We start from the raw sequence: 11043 nt of genomic DNA, 5'->3' as shown, positions 1-11043 counted from the left end.
TCTTTGATGAATATGAAGTGTCTTTCTTATCTTTTTTGATAACTTTTGGTTGAAAGTCAATTTTATTCAATATTAGAATGACTATTCCAGATTGTTTCTTGGGACCATTTGCTTGGATTTTTTTTTTCTAGCCCTTTACTCTGAGGTAATGTTTGTCTTTGACACTGAATTGTGTTTCCTGTATGCAGCAAAATGTTGGGTCCTGTTTATATATCCAGTCTGTTAGTCTGTGTCTTTTTTATTGGGGAATTGAGTCTATTGATGGTAAGAGATATTAGGGAATAGTGATTGTTGCTTCCTGTTATCTTTGCTGTTAGAGGTTGAATTATGTTTGTGTGGCTATCTTCTTTTGGGTTTTTTGAAAGAAGATTGCTTTTTTGCTTTCTCTAGGGTATAGTTTCCCTCCTTCTGCTGGAGTTTTCCATCTATTATTCTTTGTAGGGCTGGATTTGTGGAAAGATACTGTGTAAATTTGGTTTTGTCGTGGAATATCTTGGTTTATCCATCTATGCTAATTGAGAGTTTTACTGGGTATAATAGCTTGGGCTGACATTTGTGTTCTCTTGGGGTCTGTATGATCTTCCCAGGATCTTCTAGATTTCATAGTCTCTGGTGAGAAGTCTGGTGTAATTCTAATAGGCCTGACTTTATATGTTACTTTGACTTTTTTCCCTTACCGCTTTTAACATTCTTTCTTTGTTTTTGTCTATTTGGTGTTTTGATTATTATGTGACAGGAGCAATTTCTTTTCTGGTCAAATCTATTTGGAGTTATGTAGGCTTCTTGTATGTTTATGGGCATCTCTTTCTTTAGGTTAGGGAAGTTTTCTTTTATAATTTTGTTGAAGCTATTTACTGGCCGTTTAAGTTGGGAATCTTTGCTCTCTTCTATACCTATTATCCTTAGGTTTGGTCTTTTCACTGTGTCCTGGATTTCCTGGATGTTTTGGGTTAGGAGATTTTTGCATTTTGCATTTTCTTTGACTGTTGTGTCAGTGTTTTCCATGGTATCTTCCGCACCTGAGATTCTCTCTTCTATCTCTTGTATTCTGTAGGTGATGCTTGCATCTATGACTCCTGATCTCTTTGCTAGGCTTTCTATCTCCAGGGTAATCCCTTTGTGATTTCTTTATTGTTTCTATTTCCATTTTTAGATCCTGGATACTTTTGTTCAACTCCTTCACCTGTTTGATTGGATCTTCATGTAATTCTTTAAGGGATTTTTTGTATTTCCTCTTTAAGGGCTTCTACCTGTTTACCTGTGTTCTCCTGTATTTCTTTGAGGGAGTTATATATGTCCTTCTTAAAGTCCTCTATCATCATCATCATGAGATGTGATTTTAAATCAGAATCTTGCTTTTCTGGTGTGTTGGGAGTATCCATGGCTCACTGTAGTGGGAGAACTGGGTTCTAATGATGCCAAGTACCATCATCAGGTTTCTCTTGCTTATGTTTTTGCCCTTGCCTTTCGTCCTCTGGTTATCTCTGGTGTTAGCTGGTCTTGCAGTCTCTGACTGTGGCTTGTTCCTTCTGCAAGCCTGTGTGTCAGCACTCCTGGGAGACCAGTTCTCTCTGGGAGGAATTTGAGTATGGAGAGCTGTGGCACAGGGTCAGCTCTAAGATGCAGATGGAAACTGTCTCTGGCCGTTCCTTGGTTCCTGTGTCCTGATGGCTCTGGGTGGGTCCATCTTGGGCCAGGAATTTGAGCAGACCTGTGCTCACAGGTGTGTCAGCAGTCCTGGGAGACCAGCTCTCCCCCAGCAGTATTTGGGTATTGTACTGGCTAGTTTTGTGTCAACTTGACACAGGCTGGAGTTATCACAGAGAAAGGAGCTTCAGTAGGGGAAATGCCTCCATGAGATCCAACTGTAAGGCATTTTCTTAATTAGTGAATAAGGGGGGAGGTCCCCTTGTGGGTGGTGCCATCTCTGGGCTGGTAGTCTTGGTTCTATAAGAAAGCAGGCTGAGCAAGCCAGGGGAAGCAAGCCAGTAAAGAAGCATCCCTCCATGGCCTCTACATCAGCTCCTGCTTCCTGATCTGCTTGAGCTCCAGTCCTGACTTCCTTGGTGATGAACAGCAGTATGGAAGTGTGAGCCGAATAAACCCTTTCCTCCTCCCCAACTTGCTTCTTGGTCATGATGTTTGTGCAGGAATAGAAACCCTAAGACAGGTATGGAGAGCTGTGACACATAGTCAGCTCCGGGTGCCTCTGGAAACCAGAAGGATCCTCCAACCCTGTGATGTTTTTAATTTTTTCTTCCTCTTGTAATCCTGCTTTTGATGAGATCTTGTCTTAACTGCCTTTAACAATCTACAAACTTAGAGGATTATTAGAATTTGAAAGATAAACAACAAACACACTTCTGTCTTCTGCCCAGTTTTGATGGATGGACAGAGAGGATAGTGTGCTTACTTAAGTTGGAGCACAGCATCTCTGTTTTCAAGGTTGGAAAGATGTTTCTTGGTCTTTAAAAAAAAGAGAGAGAATGAACTTAAAATGGACTCTAAATGAATGTATAGACATGGGCGTAGATTTCTGATTTAACAATGAGAAGAGCTATAAAACGGCTTCATAATTTCCATGGAACCTAGGTAGTTGTCCTAATAATTTTCTTTTCATAGAGTGACTCTTACTTGGGTCCTCTGTTGGGAGCCATTTTGCTTGCTTCTGTGAAAGTCTGCCTTTTAGGCAGGGTCAAGGCAGGTCAGGTCTGTTGGCAGATTTCCTGGCCTGCTGAGGCATGGAATGATAAGAGGAGATACACTTAAGGCTCAGGTACTGTGGTGTATAAAAAGACTAGGCAAAATAAACTTGAGGCTGCTTCAGTATTTACTGTCAGTCTCCCCCCCCCCCCCNTCTATCCCTTGTCTCTTCTTTCTGCCTTTCCTATCTTTAGCCCTTATTCCCCTCTCAGGTCCTGGTAGACTTGTGCCGGCAGACTCCAGCACAGTCCTCTCTAGAAGACTGAGTCCTACTTAGGTTTCTATTGCTGTGATAAAGGCCATGACCAAAAGCATGGACAGGGAAGAATTTATTTGGCTTACGATTCCTGAGTCACACAGTCCATTGAGGGAAAGCAAGACAGGAAGCTAGAGACAGGAGCTGAAGGAGAAGCTGCTTAGTGGCTTGCTCCTCTTGGCTTGTTCAGACTGCTTTGTTGGTATCATCAGGACCACATGCCCAGGGGTGGCGCTACAGTAAGCTGATCCCCGCACCCCAACATACATCAGTCATCATTCAAGAAAATGCTTGCTTCCATTGACATGCACAGGGCTTATTCGTAATGTCATAATCATGACAAGCTCATATGTACAGCCGCCTAGTTGTATTCTGTTCCCTTGTATTCAGTCATTGGCCTCTGGTTCTCATAGTTTCCCACACTCTCTTCGGCAATGATCCGTGCACCTTGGGAAGAGAGGGTAGAGGTAGAGCATAGACAATTCATTTGGTGCTGAGCATCCAGCAGGCCCTTGTTCTCTGCACCTTGGCCAGCTTGCTCATTGCTATTACTGCATACCTATCACATGGGGGTTGAAAGATGCATTACTCTGTGTCTCCTTGCCATGTGGGCGGTAGAGCTGTTTGGTTTTGAGACAAGGTTGGAGAAGTGCAATGGCAGAGAGCAGGTGACATTGGAACAATAAAAGTAAGGGAATGAGCTATTCTCAGTCTGTTCTGTATGACATCGGTTAGAGGGTTATGGCGTAAGAGCTCAGGGTTTGGAGTCATGGGCTCATGGCAATTTTGGAATTATGCTTGAGTTATGCTGGGTGAGGTTCTAGGCTCTATAAAATATGAATAGCTCAATTAGTACAGAGGAAGAGTTGTAAGAAGCAAACAAGGCTCTTATTTCAATTCATTTCTTTTTTTTTTTTTAAGTATTTTATCTTTTGTCATGGGTCAGAACAAACCCCAGCATGGCAAAGAAGGTGGACACCAAGCCCCATCTCTACCTGAGAAGCTGCTGGCACCTGATAGGTCCTAGAAGAGGGTAAATTTTTTTTTTTTTAAGAACATTACCACTGGTAGGTAAACTGTACACTAGTGGAAAGCCACACACCCAAGACATCAATAGCACAAATTGGATTCTGTGTTTTCTTTCTTGTTTTTGTTTTATTTTTTCTAGACGGCTTTGTTCTGTATAGCGCTTGCCATTCTGGAACTTCCTTTGTAGACCAGGCTGGCCTTGAACTCAGAGAGTGAGCTGTCTGCCTCTGCCTCTTGAGTACTGGGATTAAAGGTGTGTGCTACCAATGTCTGACTTACTTTTGTTTTTAAAAGGATACAGAGTTGGATAGCTGTGGAAGAGGGGTTGGGTTTGGGAGAAGATGGGTAGGGGGTTGAATATGGCCAAAAGTAATTGTACAAAATTTTCAAAGAACTAATAAAGGAAAAAGAGATTTTCAGGCCATAGTTGGGAAAAAAAATAAACAAAACCCAAAGAAGTAAAAAAAATTCCAGGCACAATAGGACTGATGCATGTATGGATTTACATATTATGGCAGCACACACAAGACTTCCATAAGTCGAGTGTTCCCAGCACTGAAAGGAGGACTGGCCGTGGGGTCCCACCCACGAGTGGGAGGGAAATATATATTCACCCTCAAAAGGAAAATCGGTTTTCTCTAATGGAGTGTTACTGGTTACATTAGTCACATGCCAAGGCAGGCTTCATGCCTAGGAGTAGTTGGCCAACATAAAACAAACTTCGTGTGTGTGTGGTGTGTCTGTGTGTGTATATGTGTGTGGTGTGTCTGTGTGTGTGTGTGTCTGTATGTGAGGTACGTGGTGTGTGGTGGGGGGTATGTGTGTATGTTTACTTTTTGTTTTGTTTCACATTTAAAAAGCATTTTTACTGATCTTTGGCTTGTTCTGATTTTTGGTTTTGTGGTTTTAGGGGAATAGAATGGTTTAGCAGGTTTTGTTTTTTTTTCTTTCTTGTTTGAAAGAAAAAGTTAGGTAGATAGGTGAAGAGGATCTGGGAAGAGTTGAGAGAGGACAAAAACATGATCAGACTATGTTGTATGAAAAACATAACTGGAAAAAAAAAGAGGTGAAAAGCTCTGTTCTGGAGCACATGAGGACACACACTTACCGGGTCGGAGTGTGAGATGGACTGTGCTCACTCATTCTTCCTGCTCAGAGAATTGGTTAAAGAGATGTGTCACATTTATTTCCTTCGACATCTTTTTTTTAAAAAATACTATTGTTACATTATCTAGAAGTGAAGCCGACGGGTGACATCAATCATGTGCTCCTTTATCTGCATGATGGTTGCTCTAAGGTCAGGAAGAGGGCTGTTCTTTAACTCTCAAGGACTTGGAAAGTGGTGTGTGTGTGTGTGTGTGTGTGTGTAGTCTGTGTGTAGGTGTCTGTATGTGTGTATGTGGGTGTGAGTGGGTGTGTATCTGTGTGGGGTGTGTGTGTGTCTGTGGGGTGTGTGTGTGTGTGTGTAAATTGTTTGGACACAAAACTTGAGGACGTGGCCTTGAAACTGGGCTGACACTTGGGGAGAACTCGGGCCTTTCCGTTCCGATTTCTACTAATCATCCACCTTCCCACAGTCCTAACTACTGATTACCAGATTAAAATTTCAGTTCTGTCTTTAATTCTTAGTAATCTGGATTATAGACTGGGGGTGGGAGGGGCTTCTATAACCGTGCATGCTAATGGACTCCTCAGTGGGGACAGGTGAACTGAGACACCCTCTGCAACAGTTCCTTATCATCACTGCTGACTGCTCCACGCCTCCTGATCTTTCTCGTTCACTCTTCCATCCCATTCAATTCTCCAATAAACTCAATTGCACCAGTATTCTGAATGTTGGCCTCTGGGCTCAAGCAAAGCAGAGGTACACAACCCTGTGTGTTAGCAAACGCGGTGTCACTACCCACTTTCAAAAGATGGCAATGTTTCTTCAGGTGATCTGATTCAGAACTGAGATAACCCTACATAAAGTGTTAATGCTGTTTCTGTTTAGTAAATGAAAACAGTTTTAGGGAATTGCTCCTGCAGTAAGAAAAATGAGCCTTCGTATTAGTTTTGCTCATACAGAACCTGGAGCCACATAAACATTCAATACCATTTTAAACTTTAGGACATGGTATAGCTAGCTATCTTTGCAGCAGCCACTGAGACACAAATGGAAAGCGACCATGTCCTTGTCCAGTAGAGGGCACTCCTGTATTGTAACCAAAGCAAGTCTCAACAGAAGGTAAAGCCCCATCTCCTGAGGGAAGCATCTGTCCTGCCTCCCACTCCTCACAAAGCTCCTCTAGCTTCCGCTCTGTATCAGGCAAGTACCTTATCTACACATTTGGGTTTGAAGTGCCTATGAATGCCTTGCTGGTGTTGTCTAGTTATTCTTTTGAAAATACTTTTTTTTATACTTATGAACAGTCCGCTCTTAGGGATGGGACTGGTGAAGTTTGCAGGGCCTGTATAAATATACAGGGAGCTGACAACATCGCTCAGTGGGTAGATGCGTGCTGAACAAACATGTGGTCCTGAGTTATGATCCCTAACATCTACATAAAACCTGGACATGGTGGTGCACCTCTGGAACCCCAATACTGAGAAGGCAGTAGATATAGGAGCAGGGGTCCCCATAGTTTTCCCGCCTGCCAATCACTGATTGGTGAGCTCCAGGTTCAGCTGGAGAACCTGTCCCCTCAAATACGGTGAAGATTAGAAAAGATACCCAATATCAACTTGGGTCCTCCATATATACCCAGGCACACATGTGTACAAGGACTCCCACATTCCATCATAAACATGTACACGTACTCACAAAGACACACACACACACAAACACAATCAAAGGAAGGAAGACAAAATACAATGACTCTGTGTAATTTGAGAATCTTTAAAAAAGTAACAGCAAGGCATTTAAACAAACATAGGGTCTTTTTGAGCCAAAGCATGATGTTAGTCCAGGAAACCAGCCATATTTAACAAGATACGTGATATTTCCCCCTCCCACTCCATGTTCTCTATCATCCCAGCAATCTCTTCCCCCATGGCATATTCCCAAATGGCTGCTGAAGAAAGGGAGACTTACTGTTACTCAGACACCATATTATATGTACGATATTGCATAAAATGTATATTATATTACGAAAGGAGCTTAGAAATCCAGTCTAATTACTCAATTTAAAGATGCCTGAACTACATTCCAGAGAGATGAAGTGAAGTTCACACTAGTTATGCTTAAGCCTGGACCAGATCGAAGAGGTCTCATCTGCCAGGGTGAGGCTCACTCACACAGGCCCATGGAAAAGGGATGCAAGGTTGGTTCAATATGCGAAAATTCATTAACATAATCTACTATATAAACAAACTCAAAGGAAAAAAATCACTTGATCATCTCCTTAGATGCAGAGAAAGCATTTGTGTTTAAGTTTTTGCCTCTCTTACTCTTCTCTCTCGCCCTCCTTCTCTCTCTCTCCCTCCCCCCTCTCTCCACGTGGCCAGGGCCGGCCTCTCTCCCTCTTTCTACCTTCTTTCTTTCTCTCTGCCTTTGTACAATAAAGCTCTAAAACTATTTAAAAAAAAAAAGAAAAGGAAAGAAAAAAGAAAAGAAAAGAAAAAGCATTTGACAAAAATACAATACCCCTTCATGTTAAAAGTATGGAGAGATCAGGAATTCCAGACCCATACCTAAACATAATAAAAGCAATTTACTGAAAACCAACAAACAGCCAATATCAAATTAAATGGAAACATACTTGAAGCAATCCCACTGAAATCAGGGACAAGACAAGCATGCCCACTCTCCCGATATCTATTCAGTATAGTATTCGAATTGTTAGCTAGAACCATAAGACAACAAAAAGAGATCAAGGGGATACAAATTGGCAAAGAAGAAATAAAGGTATCACTATTTGCAGATGATACAATAGTATATAAAAGTGACCCCAAAAATTCTACCAGAGAACTTCTCCAACTGATAAACAACTTCAGCAAAGTGGCCAGATATAAAATTAACTCAAACAAATCAGTGGCCTTTCTCAACTCAGAGGATAAACAGGCTGAGTAAGTAATTAGGGAAACAACTCCCTTCATAATAGCCACAAAGAGTATAAAATACCCTGGGGTAACTCTAACCAAACACGTGAAAGATCTGAATGACAATAACTTCAAGTCTCTCAAGAAAGAAATCGAAGATCTCAGAAAATGGAGAGATCTCCGATGCTCATGGATTGACAGAATTAACATAGTAAAAATGGCCATCCTACCAAAGGCAATCTATACATTCAATGCAATCCCCATTAAAATCCCAACTCAATTCTTCAAAGACATGGAAAGAACAATTCTCAAATTCATCTGGAAAGGAAAAAAAACAAACAAACAGAGTAGCGAAAACAATTCTTAACAATAACAGAATGGCTGGGGGAACACCATCCCTGACCTCAAGCTTTACTACAGAGCAATAGTGATAAAACTGCATGGTATTGGTACAGAGACAGATACAGTGATCAATGAAGTAGAATTGAAGACCTAGAAATTAAACCAGACACTTACAGACTCTTGATCTTTGACAAAGAAGCCAAACATACAATGGAAAAAAAAAGAAAAGAAAAGAAAAAGAAAGCATCTTCAATAAATGGTGCTGGACTAGCTGCCTGTATATAGAGAAATGAAAGTAGACCCATACTTGTCACTTTGCACAAAGCTCAAATCCAAGTGGACCAAGGACCTCAACATAAAACCAGATACACTGAATCTAATAGAAGAGAAAGTGGAAAAGAGCCTTGAACTCATTGGCACAGGGGGAAATTTCCTAAACAGAACTTCAATGGCTCATGCTCTAAGATCCAGAATTGATAAATGGGACCTCATGAAACTGGAAAGCTTTTGTAAGGCAAAGGACATAGTCAATAAGACAAATCAATAACCTATAGATTGGGGGAAAAAAACGCAACTAACCCCACATCCAATAGAATGTTAATATCCAAAATATATAAAGAACTCAAGAAGCTAACCACCCCCAAACAAACAAACAAACAAACAAACAATCCAATCAAAGAATGGGGTATAGAACTACACCAAGAATTCACAACAGAGGAATCTCAAATGGCTGAGAAGCACCTAAAGAAATGTTCAAAGTCCTTAGTGATCAGAAAAAATGCAAATCAAAACAACCCTGAGATTCCACCCTACACCAATCAGAATGGCTAAAATCAAAACCTCAGGGGACAACTCATGTTGGTGAGGATATGAAGAAAGAGGAACACTCCTCCATTGCTGGTGGGATGGCAAACTGGTACAACCACTCTGGAAATCAATGTTGAGGCTTCTCAGAAAATTGGAACTGTATCTACCTGAAGACCCAGCTATACCACTCTTGGGAGTATACCCAAAAGATGCCCCACCATGACACAGGGGCACATGTTCCACTATGTTCATAGCAGCCTTATTCATGATAGCCAGCTTATTGTGAAGCTGGAAACAACCCAGATGTCCCACGACAGAAGAATTGACACAGAAAATGTGGTTCATTTATACAATGGTGCTATTCAACTATTAAGAATAAGGACATCCTGAGTTTTGCAGGCAAATGGGTGGAACTAGAAAATACCATTCTGAGTGAGGTAACTCAGACCCAAAAGGACATGCATGGTATGTGCTCACTAATATGTGGATATTAGCCAAAAAGAAAAACAAAAAGTACAGAATACCCAAGATACAGTCCACAGAACTCAAAAATGTCAACAAGCTGAAGGGCCCAAGTGAGGACGTTTAGTCCTACTTGGGAGGAAGAAGAAAGCAACCACAAAGAGAAGGGAGAGAGGGACCTGGGATGGAAAGGGGACAGAGGAGGAGATGCCAGATAGGTGGGGATGGGGGGAACAAGATCTGGTATTGGGTTGGGGAAAAGGACTGAAGCCCTGAGGACCAGCAGAAAGAATGGAAATAGGCAACCTTGGGAGGTAGGAGGTTGGAGGGACCCTCCAGAATGTTCCAGAGACCTGGGAGGTGAGAGACTCTCAGGACTCAAAGGGTGGGATCCTAGATGAAATCCCCTACAGTGGGGAAAGCGAACTTGTAAAGTCCACCTCCAGCAGAAAAGTGAAGGATGAGGTTGCTATCCCACAGTCAAAACTCTGACCCATAATTGTTCCTGTCTGAAAGAAGTGCAGGGATGGAAATGGAGAGGAGCCTGAGGAAAAGAAGGTCCAGTGACAGGCTCAAAGTAGGATCCAGATCAAGGGGAGGCCCCAAGCCCTGACACTATTACTGAGGCTATGAAGTACTCACAAAAAGGGACCTATCATGACTGTTCTCCGAAAGACCCAACAAGCAGCTGAAAGAGTCAAATGCAGATATTTGCACCCAAACAATAGACAGAAGCTGCTGACCCCTATGGTTGAATTAGGGAAAGAAGCAGAGGAGAAGGGCAACCCTCTAGGAGGACCAGCAGTCTCAATTAACCTAGACCCCCAGATCTCTCACATACTGGATCACCAAACAGACAGCATACACTAGCTGATATGAGGCCTCCAACACATATACAGTAGAGGACAGCCAGGTCTGGACTCAGTCAGAGAAGATATACCTAACCCTCAAGAGACTGGAGGTCCCAGGGAGTTTAGAGGTCTGGCGGGGTGGGGTGGGTGCGAGGGACAATCCTCGTGGAGACAGGGGTTGGGAAAGAAGGGGATGTGGAACAGTTGGAGGGTGGACCAAGAGGAGAATAAAATCTGGAGTGTATAAATAAATAAATAAATAAATAGGAAAAAAGTTTTTCAATCTACTCAAAGGAAAGGTTTCAATCTACATTTTGGTTCATTTTCTCTACAAGGATACACTGTTCTATAATATAAATTGAGGGCCATCTATATACAAGAAACCACTCAAGATGTTTTTTTTTAATTTTTAATATTTTTTATTACATATTTTCCTCAATTACATTTCCAATGCTATCCCAAAAGTCCCCCATAGCGCTCCCCACTTCCCTACCCACCCATTCCCATTCTTTTGGCCCTGGCATTCCCCTATATTGGGGCATATAAAGTTTGCAAGTCCAATGGGCCTCTCTT

The sequence above is a fragment of the Mus caroli genome, chromosome 3, assembly GCF_900094665.2.
Source record: "Mus caroli chromosome 3, CAROLI_EIJ_v1.1, whole genome shotgun sequence".
Lineage (NCBI taxonomy): Eukaryota > Metazoa > Chordata > Mammalia > Rodentia > Muridae > Mus > Mus caroli.
Note: the sequence above shows the minus strand (reverse complement) of the source record.